General features: G+C 35.3%; 1 long non-coding RNA gene across 1 annotated transcript; it reads right to left on the bottom strand.

Annotated features, from left to right (window-relative positions):
* Positions 1 to 4,966: 4,966 nt before the first annotated feature.
* On the bottom strand, positions 4,967 to 14,232 carry LOC140010214 (uncharacterized). The gene is made up of 2 exons (XR_011817493.1): positions 12,617 to 14,232; positions 4,967 to 5,490 (listed from the first exon to the last, which is right to left on the bottom strand). It is a non-coding gene; the product is annotated as an uncharacterized lncRNA (long non-coding RNA).
* Between the last annotated feature and the right edge of the window lie 334 nt (positions 14,233 to 14,566).

Genomic DNA, 14,566 nt, shown 5'->3' with positions numbered 1-14,566 from the left:
CGTTCGTTCGTTCATTCATTCATTCATCCCCGTCCTGGCCGTTGGCCAGTCTCCACCAACCTACAGGGTAATACTCGAGTATACCAAACGTTCACCCAAGTCCCTAATCGCCCGACCGAATCCGCTTCTGGCTCGAGACGACCGGTAACAAGGGGCAATGGTCAGTTCAGCCCAAAAGGCTTACATTCATGCGCAAGTAACATTTCAATCATTAAATCCTTGAAAATTACATAGTTATTTAGGTCGAGTGCGATAAAGTACACACTCGCCTAGAAAACTCGTTTTGGAAATCATTAAAAGCAATTAACACATTAGTAAATGATAACAACAAGCCATAAAGTCAAATAAGGAACACTCACCTAGATATACAAAATAACATGCAAAATATCCTTCCGGATATTACCCTTAGTCACCAATGAAACCTAAGGTTGAACAAGAGAACATATTACAGTTTATCGAGCAAAACATTTAAGGGAAACAAAGAAACCCGACTAATTAAGAGTAAAACGTGTAAAGATGACTTTCAAGTAAGAAGAGGGTTGTTTGAACCCCAGGATGAACAATCATGTTTTAAAATAGAAAACCGGTCATGGTATTGGCCAAACAAAAGTATACAAGTTCAAATAGAAACCTAGCCCTCGAGCGAAAATTTGGGCAGCACGCCCTGTGTGTTTACCTAATTTTCCAGCCATTTTGGCTTCATTATTTTTCCTCAACCACAACCCAACATCACACATAAGCAATTCAAGTCAAGAGCCGTTCCATAGGCTCACAATATCATAAGAATAAGAATTACAACAATCACAAGTGCAGAAATTCAACTTAGCACAAGACAGATTTGATGTACGAATGCGGAAATAACATATCCGAAGCTACGCTTATCGGATTGAGACGAAACCTATGCCGTTTCGAAGCTAAGACACAGAGCTACAACATTCATGAAGGTCACTTAGTCCAGTTCCTAATGTAACTTAGTCAAATTCTCAAATTACTAAACCAGAAACCAATTCGTCGGCTGTTTAAACGCAGAACACTGTAATGGACATATCTCAGAGTACACAAGTCCAAATCAGGTGTTTTAGAGGCATTTGAAAGCTAATTCAGAATACTACAACTTTCATGTTTTGGAAAAAAGCTAAATCAGAATGAATCCTAGTCGAAAAACGTGATAAACTGGACTTAACTGATCACACGGACTGCTTGGGAAATACTTAAAATAGTAAGGGTATTTTGGACTTTTCATGTCCTACGTTGCTCCGATTGAGTTGAAATTTCGTAGAAACCTATAAAATACCATTCTCTACAACTTTCATTCTTTGACCTAAGGCCAATTCGGCCTCTAACATAGGGCTACAAAACCGGACAGAATAGAAGAACAATTTTCCAGAATTCTGAAATTTTCAGTTTCTAGTGGAATTTTCTCAAATTTCTGGTTCTAATCACCACCAAACAACCTTATATAACCTTAATTACAACATTTACAATCATACAACAAGTTTAGGCAGAGAGCTATGAAACCCTAGCTTGCTTATTCATCCCAAAATTCATCACAACCACTTGCATAATCATGAAATTAAGCCAAAACTTAAGCTAAAAATCATCTTAAACCCAAAATTTAAGCAACAAGGATCATGACCAGATTTGTACCTCTAAAGGAAGACTTGGATGAGTGATAGTTCACTCCCTTTGAAATTTCTTGGTTCCTCAAGCTTCCCAACTCACAACCTCCACTTTAATCGGTTTGGAATTGGAATTCCTCACTTAGTTGTAGCAAATCAAGAAAATGGAATGTTTTTTTTCTTGCTCTCACTTTCTCGCACTCTTTGGTTCGGCCAGCAGCAGAAATATGGAGAGGAAAGGTGAAAAAATTGGTTAAGTAAGATGCCAAAGTGTCTTGGTCAAGATGCTCTTAGTGTCGCCACCACCACCTTTCTTTTTTTTCTCTTTCTTTTCCTTCTTTTCTAGCCACTAGTTTTGGTCAGCCTTAGCTGTAATATAAGAAAATATTTTGCTCAAGTATCAATGAACTTGTAGGGTAAGAAAGTGGTGGTCAAGTGGTGCGTTCAATCGGTAGTGCGTGGGACCCGCCGGTTCGCGCCGTTTTTCTTAAAAACTCACGTACTAGGGTTTTTACTTCCCATTCACTAACCTTATATCATTGCTACCAATCACATATTATTTCTCACTTAAAAGTTACTTTTAATCCTCAAATTTAATCCTTACTCTGTACCGAAAATTCATCCGACGAAAAATCGCGAAAACCCTAATTTTGCTCCAAACTTGAAACCGAAGCGTAAAACCCTATTTTCTAGGTTTACTTACACTTATTGTGAAATAATTGGGTAGTGGGCTTTGATAAATAATAATTTTCAAATAAAAGGGTATTTTTGAGAAAAATACAAGAAATTTGCGAGTCCTCACAATACCTACAATCAGATATAACCATAGCACATTGTAAATAGCAGTATCATATTGGTTTAAAAGATTAAAAATATTAATAGCATAAACTTCCAATTCCAGTTTGTAGCAATAATGATCTATGAAGATTGGAACCTATTCCTGATCGTTTACTGATCTGATGGTCCATAATCCATATTAATTCCTTACAACTACAGCAACTCCAAGATTGCCTTTTGAAACCCTACCAGTGATAAGTTTTCAAAAGCCATCCTTAGGACGAGTCTCTATAGAATCATAACTTCATATTTTTCCCTAGCCATGGTCTGTTTGGGTTCTGAGAAGGAGTAATTAGAGGTATTCAAAAGAGGAGAGGATTGCAGTTTGCCAACATAGAAAGATTAGATTCGTTTTGATAATTCAATGAGAACCAGCCAGTGAAAGAAATCACAATGCCCCAAAGAACTTGAAAAATGGTGAAGGGTTTTTTGCTAGGTATGCTTTTTTTTTTTCATTCATTCCTCACAGCTTAAATGATGATCAATACCAATCTCCCAAGACAAGCGTCCATGTAATAAAATCAGTAAACAGAATAATTTTTCAATTTAACTTGAGAGAAGAAAATGTACAACCGAAGCAAATCTCATGAGGAATAGAAAAAACCACCGTTTGGATATATAACTGAAGCTCATTTCTCAGCACATCTTTATCAATAATGCAATCAAGATATGCTAAATTAGGTGAGAGAAACTATTAGGTGAGAGATGTTGCAAATCTAAGAGAACATCATGTTTTGTAAATACATATTTAAATCAACTAAAACTGAATTTTCTAACAAGAATTTCTAAGCTACCAAACATCATAGTCTATGATAAAAGAGGCAAAACTACAGTTATGCAGTAAGTTAATTCTTTTTTCGGCAAATGAATAGAACATTTAAGGTGTTAAAACAATAACTTACTATTTCAAGCAGGTGCTTAGAATCTAATATTTAAGAATCCTTGTCTTGGGCAAAACTTTAACCACCTACAAACAGGAAAACCATTTATAAGATCCAGTGAATCAGAAACAATTAATCAAAAAAAGATTGCCGAAATACTTGGTTTAATATCCACTTAAGGCTCATAAAACAAATATTCAAAAGGTTTTAACAAGAGACAATTTTCTGTGCTAAAAAATAAAAAATTGAACACAAAGCATTCAAAAGAGTAGCATCCCAAGATCTTTTGTAACTTAAAATTTTGGCCAATGACCAACTTGGCAGAGAAGTTCCAAATTCCTAGAGAAGAAATTCATTAGTTCTATAAGTGTTGGAAACCCAATGAAGGAAAAAGAAACAGAAGAACTGAAGCAAAAAGAAATACATTTTGAAGATGAAGAAATATATTTTAAGCAAGTGTATCTTTTTAGTTAGCATAGGGAATGCTTTTTTTGAGCAGATCAACAAAATACCTACGTGAAAGACGCCAAAAAATGATTAAAAAGAAAATTTGAATGAGTTTGAAAAGAGCAAAGGCCATTGAAAATGACCAAAGAGAAAAGCATACCAGGTCTCAAAAGAGCAATTTAAAGGAAAAAATTAAATCAGAATGACACAACAAAACTTACGTTTTGTCTCACCAGATGTTCTTCACAGGTGGCCATTTTTGCTTCCAAATCCAGAAGTAATCCAAGAAAGGCAAAAGCTTAGGTTGAGCTAAATAAACAAAAGGTCATTTTCTTTAGCAAATTATAGGCACATAAGTAGGTGAGATAATTTAAGAGAGTACTCAAGTTTTGAGACTTCAATCTTACCAGTCTCAAATGCAGGTAAGAATAACATAAATCATCTACAACCAGACAACACCATGGAAAAGAAAATTTCCTAAACAATCCAACTTGTAAAATTACTTAAGAGGTAATCTATAAGCTTAAGCAGCAGTCCATTGGAGGGGAAGAGCTTATATTGTCCTCTAGGCAATGCAATAAATGAAGGAAAATATAGGCTACAAAACCATGTAAAACCCATAGTTGGCAAGGGTAGGCTCAGCACAAGTTAGGACACTACTGAGTCATGAGAAATTTTGTGATTACATCTTTAACAGACATTATTCATGAAGCAACAATATACATTGGCAAGTAGAACACAAAAATGAAAACCTATCCCTTACAATGCTTGGTAATGAACAAAATGGAAAGATGATTACCAACTATCACTAAGAAGCTCTATTTTGTTTGGCTATGAGCTCAAAACTATCACTAAAAGATTATCGTTAAGCACCTGATGATCCAAATGTCCAAATAGTGGAAAATATACAGGAATACAAGATTTATTATTCAATCCTTTATCGCTATGTAATAGTTGTACCCTGAGCTGATTCGCCTATATAATGGAATAGAGAATCATAGAGGTTAAGCCAATACCTTAAAATTCAATCACCACAAAAAATTGCACAAGAAAGTAATACCTTAAGGACCACTACGAGCTAAAAGATTGCAACGACTACGGCAGTTTTTTTCCTTCATGATTAGTATATCAATCTAATAAAATTCCCCATAAATTAGAGACCAAAACAAAGTAAACATTGAATTTGCTAGATCCATAAACCTAATTACCACTTCCATACACAATATAGCAAGGTCAATGAAAATAACACCATTTAAACAAACAAAAATTTACACTAAAATTAACTATCCAAAATATCAACATTTCAATTTCTACCTAATGAAAACAACCTCTGATGAGATGTTTCTGCACATGTGAGAAGTGCCATTTTGTTAACATAGTTTTGCAATTGAGTTTCTTAATCTGAGAAGTCACCATGAAAGAAAAGAAAAGCTTGAGTTTAGTCAGATTTACCAATCCAATATCATCATTCCTGATGATGGAGTGCTTCATTATGCGCTTGTAGATATCAAAGTAGTCATAGCAGAATGGAATAGAGTAGCTCACATAAAGGCCAATCGGGACTTATGTACTGCACTTGGAATTGATTTTTCTATCTTCCAACCAAATAGTGTTTGCTTATTAGTGTATTTCAGGTAATATCTTGATGTATTGTTGTGGGTATTCCCTTTGATGCTGATCAATTGTTGTGGGTATTCCCTTTGATGCTGATCAATCGAAAGGAAGCTCATTAGAAAAAAAGGGATAATAAGTATAGATATGTGAGGGTCTCAAAATTTCATTAATTTCTGAAAATTAAAATAAATATTATTTAAACTTTGAAAATTATTAAATAATATGAATTTATATTTAAAAATGTGTATTTATATTATTAATGATGTTTTCACTTATATAAATGTTATATTTTAATTTACATGAATTTTCAAAATTTATTTGACGGTTTGCGTTCAGCTAAACATTAAGTTGGATTTTCGCACTCCCATACGCAATATAGCTCTAAGTTGAACTGTATGATATGTAGAGGTTATTCAAATGTATAATTCAGTTGAGAAAATGCTAGATGAGGAATTTCTACTAGTAGATAAGAATTTCGTGCTTAAACGCGATTCAAATTCGAAATTGTCACCATTAATGGCATGCCCAAAAAGTCTTCAAACCTATACCTCTAGCTTACCTTCATTTTCAACCCATCTTATCACCAACTACCAGCCGTTTCTCTTCCCTTCAAGCTCGATCATCTGGTGCAAGAAGAGGTAAGGGCCACGGCCATTCCCAGCTTCCAACAGCCCTCCATCTTCAACCATTCCCAACCCCAACATTCACCTTCCATTTCCAGCTTCAACCTTCGATCATTGCTGTGCTGCTGTGGACTAGTCTGACCGAGAGAAAAACAGAGTGCAAGGGGTGCCGACTTACCTCAGTGATTCTAGGAGCGAACTTGGGGAACTAGGCACTTCATTTAGCTAGTAAACAACCACTAAAGGTAACCCAAAAACTTCCGCTTCACCCCCTTAGCCAAAATTTCAGATTTGTTGCAGCTTTTGGTTCTTGAAGTTTTAGCTTGTCTTGGTGAAACATGTTGGGTTGCTGATCCTCTAAGCTAATGATTGATGAAGCTAGAGGTGTTTTATGTGCTATATGTATGTTTTGAGGTGGTTAAATGTTGGAAAATTGTTTTTTAGAATGAAGCTGGGGTGCTGCCGAGAGAAGGGAAAATTTTCCAGATTTGTACCTGTTGATGTTTTGCAAATTTCGCTTAGGTGAACTGGATTGTTTGTTTGGGGGCTAGACTAGTTAGTGGTGATTGTTAGGGACTTAAAGTATGAATTATAAGTTGGAAATGGTTGATAAAAAAGAAGAGAAAAATTCTGCTCTGCAACCGAACCAGCAGGCCTGTTTTTCTTCCAACTTTGCCCAGAGTCTTGAACTGGATTTTGTGAAGTTATTGAGCTATTTAAATCATGTATATGTTCACCTATATGTGTAGAGTAGTTTTGGTGAAAATGCAGCTTTGGTACAATGGGAAATTTCATTGAAAAATGAAAGAGAAAAATGCCCCTTGAGCTGTCCAAAAAAATTCTGGAAATTTCCAGATTTTTGAGCGAATTTGGGGTTTGGTTTTGACAAGTTTTTGAACCATTTGAGCTGTAAACATGTTAACCTATATGTGAAGTATTGTTTGGGTAAAAATGTAGCCTTTGAGTAGTTGAAAAATTTTGGACAAAGTGAAGAGAAAATGGACTGCTTGTAGCAAATGCACTTGGAAATTTTTTTCAGCTTTGCATGAGACATGTTTAATGATTTTCACGTTAACATGAAGCCAATGTGACTTGTGTTTAGTTAAGGTGTGACGCCCCGAAAAAAAAAATGAGTTTGAGAACCCGGAAATTTTCTAAATTTCTAGGGTTTATTTTATTTAATCGCCCGCCTTTTCTACATTTTCTTTATTAGAAAAATTCCCCAGATAAAATTTATGAGCAAAGATAGTTTTAAAATGATTTTTCTAGTATCGGTTAGTTTTTGAGAAATTAAGAGCGTATTTCGAACGTGGGACCCGCAAGTGCGGTAAATGCATTATATTTTTTACAACTTGTTGGAATTTTGTATTAAGTGATATTATTTTACAAAGTGTTAAGATATTTGTATTGGAGAGACAAAAAGATAAGTTTTGAACCAAAAGGTGACAAGTGTCACCATAAGATTAAATCTTGGACTTTGACTACACTATTCCCTACTTTACCAAATAAATCAAAAAATTGCTAAAAATCATCCTTATTTCTAAAGCTTCATAGCCGGCTCTCTCTCAAAGGAAAAGAAAGAAAAGCTATCAATTTTTTCCTTCTATTTCTTGCTCAATCTTCAAATCCAACCAATAAAACTCCAAATCATTCCATAAAATCTCTTTGCTAAGTGGTCTTGAGGTGTTTTGTGGAGTTGTTTGGAAAGCTAAGGTGGCTAGTTTCTCTATCTCTTGTATTGCTAAGGTGAGTTGTGAAGGACCCCTCTCCTCCCTCTAATGATGCTTAATTGATGATTAGTGGTGGTATAAGGTGCAACTTTATGGATTATATTGTGATTTTTGGTTGAATTGGTGAAGTTTTATAATTATTGGGGATTTTTCTGTTTTAATATGAACATGGTTGTGTGGTTATATATGATGATTGGAAATGATGTTTAAGGACTCTATGAGGTGGAAAAAGTGGTTAATTGCAAACAATTTCTGTTTTGGAAGAAATCTTGGAAAGTTAGGGTTTGATGTTCTTCATTCTGCCCGAATTTGTAGCTCATATATAGAGGCCGAATTGGCCTTAGCTTAAAACATGAAAGTTGTAGGGAATGACATTTTAGAGGTGTCTACAAAATTTCAGGTCAATCGGAGTAGTATGGAATGAGATAAGTCGAAATTACTATTGCTGTTCTGGTTTTACCCGAATGTAAGAATTGCGCCTGTAATTGGTTGTTTTGGCTGGAATTGCTTCCGAATTGGTTGTTGAGGTCTTCTGATGAAATTTAGACCTGTTTCTTAGCTTTTAGATGGTTTTAGAATTTCTGAATTTGGACTTGTAGAGCCTGAGTTATGATGTTTCCGCTAGAATGCGTTTTGGTGAATCTGTTTTACGTTTTTGATGTGGTATCTTGCATATTTGACCTGTTTACACTCAGAACTGGGTTGAGTGACCTTCTGTGATATTGTAGCCCTATCTCTTAGTTTCGAAACAGTGTATCTTGCACCTTCATCCGACAATCGTAGTGCCTTTGGTGCCATTACCGCAAAAGGATGTCAAAAGCTATTTTTCTGGTTTTGAGCTTAACTTTCATTTCCGGACTTTTCCCTAGCTTGACTTGTAGTAGTACTACTTAGAGCTTGCTGAATGACTATTGGATGAACTTGTTGTTGTGTGTGTACCTTTGGGACTGGCTGAGGAAATAATGAAGCCATGATGGCTGGAAAAGTAAGCAAATTTAGGGGAAGTGCTGTCCGAACATTTAAAGGACTTGTTTGCATTGAGTTTGTGATCTAAGATTTGGATTTGAGCAAGGCAATGATATATGATGGATGGTTTCTGAGCCATGGAGGTGAGTGACCTCAAACTATTTCTGAATTTATTTATGAACCGTTTCCTGCATTATTTACTTTTGAACTGTTTCCAAAGTTACTTTTGTACCGTTTTCTTGCATTATTTACCTTTAAACTGTTTCCAAAGTTACTTTTGAACTGTTTTCTTGCATATCATGCGTGCTTGCATGTGAGTGTTCCTTATTTGCTATATTTTCTTGACTTCATGACTTGTATTATTGATTGATAACTTGTTAAGTGCTTTGAATGATTTCCAAAACGAGCTTTCTAGGCGAGTGTGTACTTTATCGCACTCGACCTAAATAACTGTGCAATTTTCAAGGATTTAATTATTGAAATGCTAGTTGCGCATGAATGTAAGCCGTTTGGCTGAATTGGCCACTGCTCTTTGTTACCGATTGACTCGAGCCAGAAGCGGACTCGGTCTGGCGATATGGTGACCCCGGGTGAATTTGGTATACTCGAGTATTACCTTGTAGTCCGGCTACGTCCGGATGGGTGGAGTCCGGCCAATGGTCGGATGGGTGGAGTCCGGTCAACGTCCGGAAAAGGGGATGAACGAACAAAAGGATGAACGAGGGATTCTACTTACAAAAAATGTATTTTCAAACGATTGAAGGAATAAGGGGAAATGTCAGGGGAACGAATGAACAAACAAATAGCTCCATGTGAGCTCGTATCCTTTTAATGAATGTTACTATCGATTTCTATTGTAAATGTTCCTTGAATTATTGATACTCCATTTTAATGTATTGTAAATGTTGTAATTGTTTCTGGACTTATCATTTGATTTATGACATCATTGAAATGAACTATTGTGAAACCGATTTGATTACTGATTTTAATGGTTACTCGCTGAGCTTCTAGCTCACCCCAAAAATATTTTATTCCCCTCCACAGGGCTCGTGGCGAAGGAAGGACTTGTAGTACTTGTTCACGTGACTGGATGGCATATATCTTGTTATAATTTGGATTTGGAATCGTTTTATGTATAGTTGGGAATTAGTTTCCGCTGCATTTGTGATATGTAATTATTGGAGAGTTTGATGTAATTTTTGAGATTTATATTGTAATCTATTTGAGGAATGTAGTGAACGACTGAGTCCCGGCGAGAGTTGGGCAGGCGACCCGCCGAACCCTCTGGTTCGCCTAAGGGGGAGGTGGGGCCGTCACATAAGGGGTGTGTATAGCTCAATTTGGGACAAAAATCTAGTAGAGTTTATGTCCAAAAAGTGGACCAAAATTTTATTCTTCACGAGGCTACCCAAAACAGAAAGTTTGTTTGAAATTAGAAATGATTTTGACGTTTGGGCTTCGTTTTGGTTAAATGTGGACTAAATTGTCCCGAAAATGTTTTCTAGCATTAACCTTTGTTACTAGGTCCACTTCGAGTCAATAACCTTGAATTTTATTAGACCAAATGCCCTATTTCGAGAAATATGCCAAATTTGGAAATTTTCTTGAAAACTCAAGTTTTTGCCTTCATGAAAATCCTTGAACCAAGTTGGTCAATGGAATTTGGCAAACTTAAGGAGTTTCTATTTTATAGAAATTCCAACGACTAGTTTTACTTGGTTTATATGATTTCCTCTTAAAAGAATTTTCCAAGATATTTTTGGGGAAAATTAGAGGGGAAAATTCTTCTAAATGGTTAAATATGATTTTTCTCAACTTGTGACACCAAAGGGGTGTTAATTGCTTATACGACTCTAGAACTTGGTTATTGGAATATTTGACGAATTTAGCAAGTTTTTGGTTTTAAAGAAACCTCAAAATTTAATTTCACTTGAAATTTGTGGATTTCACTTTGAGAATACGATTAATGCAAGTTTGGGATTTTTGAGTGAAATTAAATGCTAGAAGACTTGAGTAAACTCGCCAACTCAAAAGTAGAAATTTACGTGAATTATTTGTATGTTTTAGGAGTTGGTGAAGGGCACAACCTCGGTCAAAGTTTGGAATTCTAGACACTTCACTTAAGGTGAGTGTCTCTTGCATGAATCGTGTTTAACTGCTAGTTGAACTACTTGTTAAAAGTACTTGCTAGAGATATCATGAAATGTTATATGCTATGTGATTGCGTGAAATACCACAAGTACAAGTGTTGCAATGTTGATTGGAGCGTGGTCTCGTCGACTAAATAAACCAAACGGATGCACGTACCACGCTCTATTAGAGTGGGAGGTACCTCTCTGCCGTCTTGGTAAAAGTGCTTGCAAAATTCGTGCTGGAGTCGGGCCCGAAAATAAGGGGGAAGTCGTTGCTAGGAGACGTGTAGATTAGGGAAAATGTCTACATGGAGATTAGGTAGTGAAAGTTGACGGAGTGTCAACTACTATAATTACCTGATCAAGGGCGAGGACTTTGGCTCCTAAGAGCCCTGTATCCTTTTCTTGTCATGTTACTTCGTTTTTCTAAATTGTTAATTGCTTACTTGTCCATTTGTACTTGTTAAATTACCCTATGTGAATTGCATGTTTCGAGACACCACTGAGCTATTGGCTCATCCCTTCGAATTTGTTTTCCTTGACAGGTTCTGAAATGCATGAAGTCTTGGAGAACTAGAAAAGAAATGTTATATTTTGAATGCCCACTTTTGTAATTGTACTTTGGGAGATACTTTAATATATTTTGGATAATTTTCTTGTGCTTTTGGGAAAATGTGAATCCTGTGGTGCTTCTGTGCCCTGGATTAGGAACTTTAAATTGTAAATTAAGTATTTTAAGCTCGATGTTTTCGTTGGTACTTGGAATTGTATTTTCGGGCTGTACAAGTTGAATTGTATGATTTATTTAAGTACTTAGCTTGCTCGAGGAGTAAGGTTTATTTTCGATTTATGTTTGGTAATATTAGTTGCTAGAGTGAGTGAGTCCTGGCGAGAGTTAGGCAGGCGACCCGCCAACCCTTTGGTTCGCCTTAGGGGGAAGTGGGGCCGCCACAAGATATGTTTATGACCCTATGAGGTGAATCGTGCACCACTCCAAAGAAAACAAAAAAAAAAGGATAAAAACCATCCCTTGATTGTATATCTCAATTCCTCATCTTGTAACCAAGAAAAATGGATATGTAGAAACCAAAAAAAAAGGGTTCCGAAGAAGAAAAAATACAGTACTATATATAGTTTATAGACAGCACCAAACCAGTAACTTTGAGTGCGGAATTTCTAGGAGATCACGAGAGAGTGAAGCACAAAAATATAAAGAGAAAGTGGAGTTATACAGTACCCATACCACATGGCCAAATCTAGTTAATATTTTCTTTTCTTGACTGCAGCAAACTCAGAAAAATTCTTAAGGGAAAAAATTTTCAGAACATAACGTGAACTTTATAAATACCAGATCTTTGAGAAACAAAACAACAGACCTGGAAAAGTAAAAATTAGCCAAGAGAAAACCACCAAAAAAAGGCCAAAATCCTAAACTTCCAATTAGCAAGCACCGATTGTTTATGCTTGATCCCCCCCACCAAAAAAAAAACAAAAAAGGATAGAGACAGGCTAATGCATTTCAAACATTAGCAGTCATGCATTAGAAAAGCAACAAGTTAACCACAGTATGTGACATTAAATGTTGGCAAATTCATCTGCTAAATACATTTTCTCACATCATCCTCAAATTTCTAATTCCCATCCTGCTTAGTAAAATAAAATACTACAATAAAACATCACCAGAATGAGAAAAGCATCAATTGTGTGATTGCAAAACTATGTGCAAGTAGATGGAAAGTAATAAAAACTTTAAGAATTGTGTACTACCATCCATAAACCATTCACAATTTGAAGAAATGTAAGCTCATTTAAGTATCTTGTTCAAATCTACAAGAAATTTTAGCACCATCAACCTGCAAATTACATACAAACAAGCTCAAATTTGGATGGAATCAACCATAATTAATGCAAACTAAGTACTACATTTCATCACGAACCAAATTTAACAAAAAAATAATTACTACTATCACCTTTTTGGACGAAAACATTATGCATTATTATCATTTTCATATCCAAATAACTACCATTACCAAGCATCCACCTCATTGTAATATAACTCCTTTCCCCTTTACCCAACCCCTATAGCATTATGTAACTCACTTTTTACATTATCATCAAGTAAATAAAAACAGATCATTAATTGAAGCCGTCCCGCTCAAGGAATAAACACTTGCATTACAGTTCCCTACCCATCCTAAACTTGGCATCAGACCACATCAATTTGCATAAATGATTATTCTAAGCAATTATTTCATGTGAACAGATACGGGCCATAAATGTACATATATAACAAAACAAAAAATCGCATTTTCCATGAAAAAATGTGAATATGGCATTTTTCCCAAGGACTAAATTTTCTCATACTCAACCTTACCATAACTTAATAGAAAACTCATTATTCCTGCCTAAAATCTAATAAAAAAACCTTTTGCAGGTAGTGTGGGTAGATGATCTAGTGTATTGCTGGCATAATAAAGCTCTAATAACTTAACAAAATTGTAAACCCACTAATAAGTATTCATTAGCTAAAATGAGTCTTATTTTGAAAATACTCCAGAATATTCATGTTTTTGCACGAATATACCTTGGCTCTGCATTTTTCAGTAATTATTGCAATAGCAAAATGATAAGAAATGCTTGCAAAAGATCCTCTCATCTGATTTAAATAAATAAAAAAAAAAAGCAATCTGTTCCAATACAAATCTAGATTTGGTCACAATGAACGAGAACCAATCTGTCATGCCATCGACATAAAACATATACGATCCAAAATATTCAGTTCAAGAGAATTAACCAACTAATTAAAAACATTGCCTGCAATTCATCAATTTGTTATAATAAAAATAAAAAATTCACCATAATTGCATTCACAAAATAGTCACACCAAGGACAACCTCAAGAAAATATGTGATACCCTATATTAAAGAACAGCATATGGTAGAATTTGTTGATTCACATACCAATTCAAGTTCAATGGTAAATTAGAACAGCCAAAATTGTTCAAAATACAAAGAAAATAACAACTTGGGATCCATTTAACTCTAATGGCAGCTTGCTCAACAAAATCCGCTAGCAAGGAGGCACCAGCCTTTTTGTTCACTGATATTGCAATGACAAATGCAAGAAAAATCAGAATGATTTAGTAATTTATTCAAGACGGCACAAAAATGGAAAAACAATACCCATAACTCAGTATCATAGAGTGCCAACAACCAACTACAAAATTCTTAAATTGGCATATACTCGTATCTAGAACCACAGGTACAAGAAAATTTAAATGCAAAATCAGATCCTAACATAAATATGAATATTAACATGACAATGAAAACAACAACCACATCATAGTAGCTCTATTAGTTTTTTTTAAGAAGGTAATAATATGATCATTCCTTTCTTAAAACTTCGAATCCATTACCTTAATTAATCCAATCTCCTTAGTGTTGCTGCGGAACATTGTCTGCACCACATCAAGTCATACTTTCTGATAATACCATGGGAGTTTCCACACACAAGGCTGTCAAAACAAACCAACGTATAACCATAAGCAACAAGTCAAATCATCAAATAATTCAATCAGGTATTTAAAAAAGAAAAAGCACCAAACCACCAGGAGGAGAAAATATCCACGTGGTTAGGTACAATTCTTAAAATGCCATAGTGAATAATACCGTTATCACTACAAAATACTACTTACAACAGCTTACTAAACTACCAAAA

This window comes from Coffea arabica, chromosome 7c, assembly GCF_036785885.1.
Source record: "Coffea arabica cultivar ET-39 chromosome 7c, Coffea Arabica ET-39 HiFi, whole genome shotgun sequence".
In the NCBI taxonomy this organism is placed as follows: Eukaryota; Viridiplantae; Streptophyta; class Magnoliopsida; order Gentianales; family Rubiaceae; genus Coffea; species Coffea arabica.
Note: the sequence above shows the minus strand (reverse complement) of the source record. Positions and strands in the feature narration are given on the sequence as shown.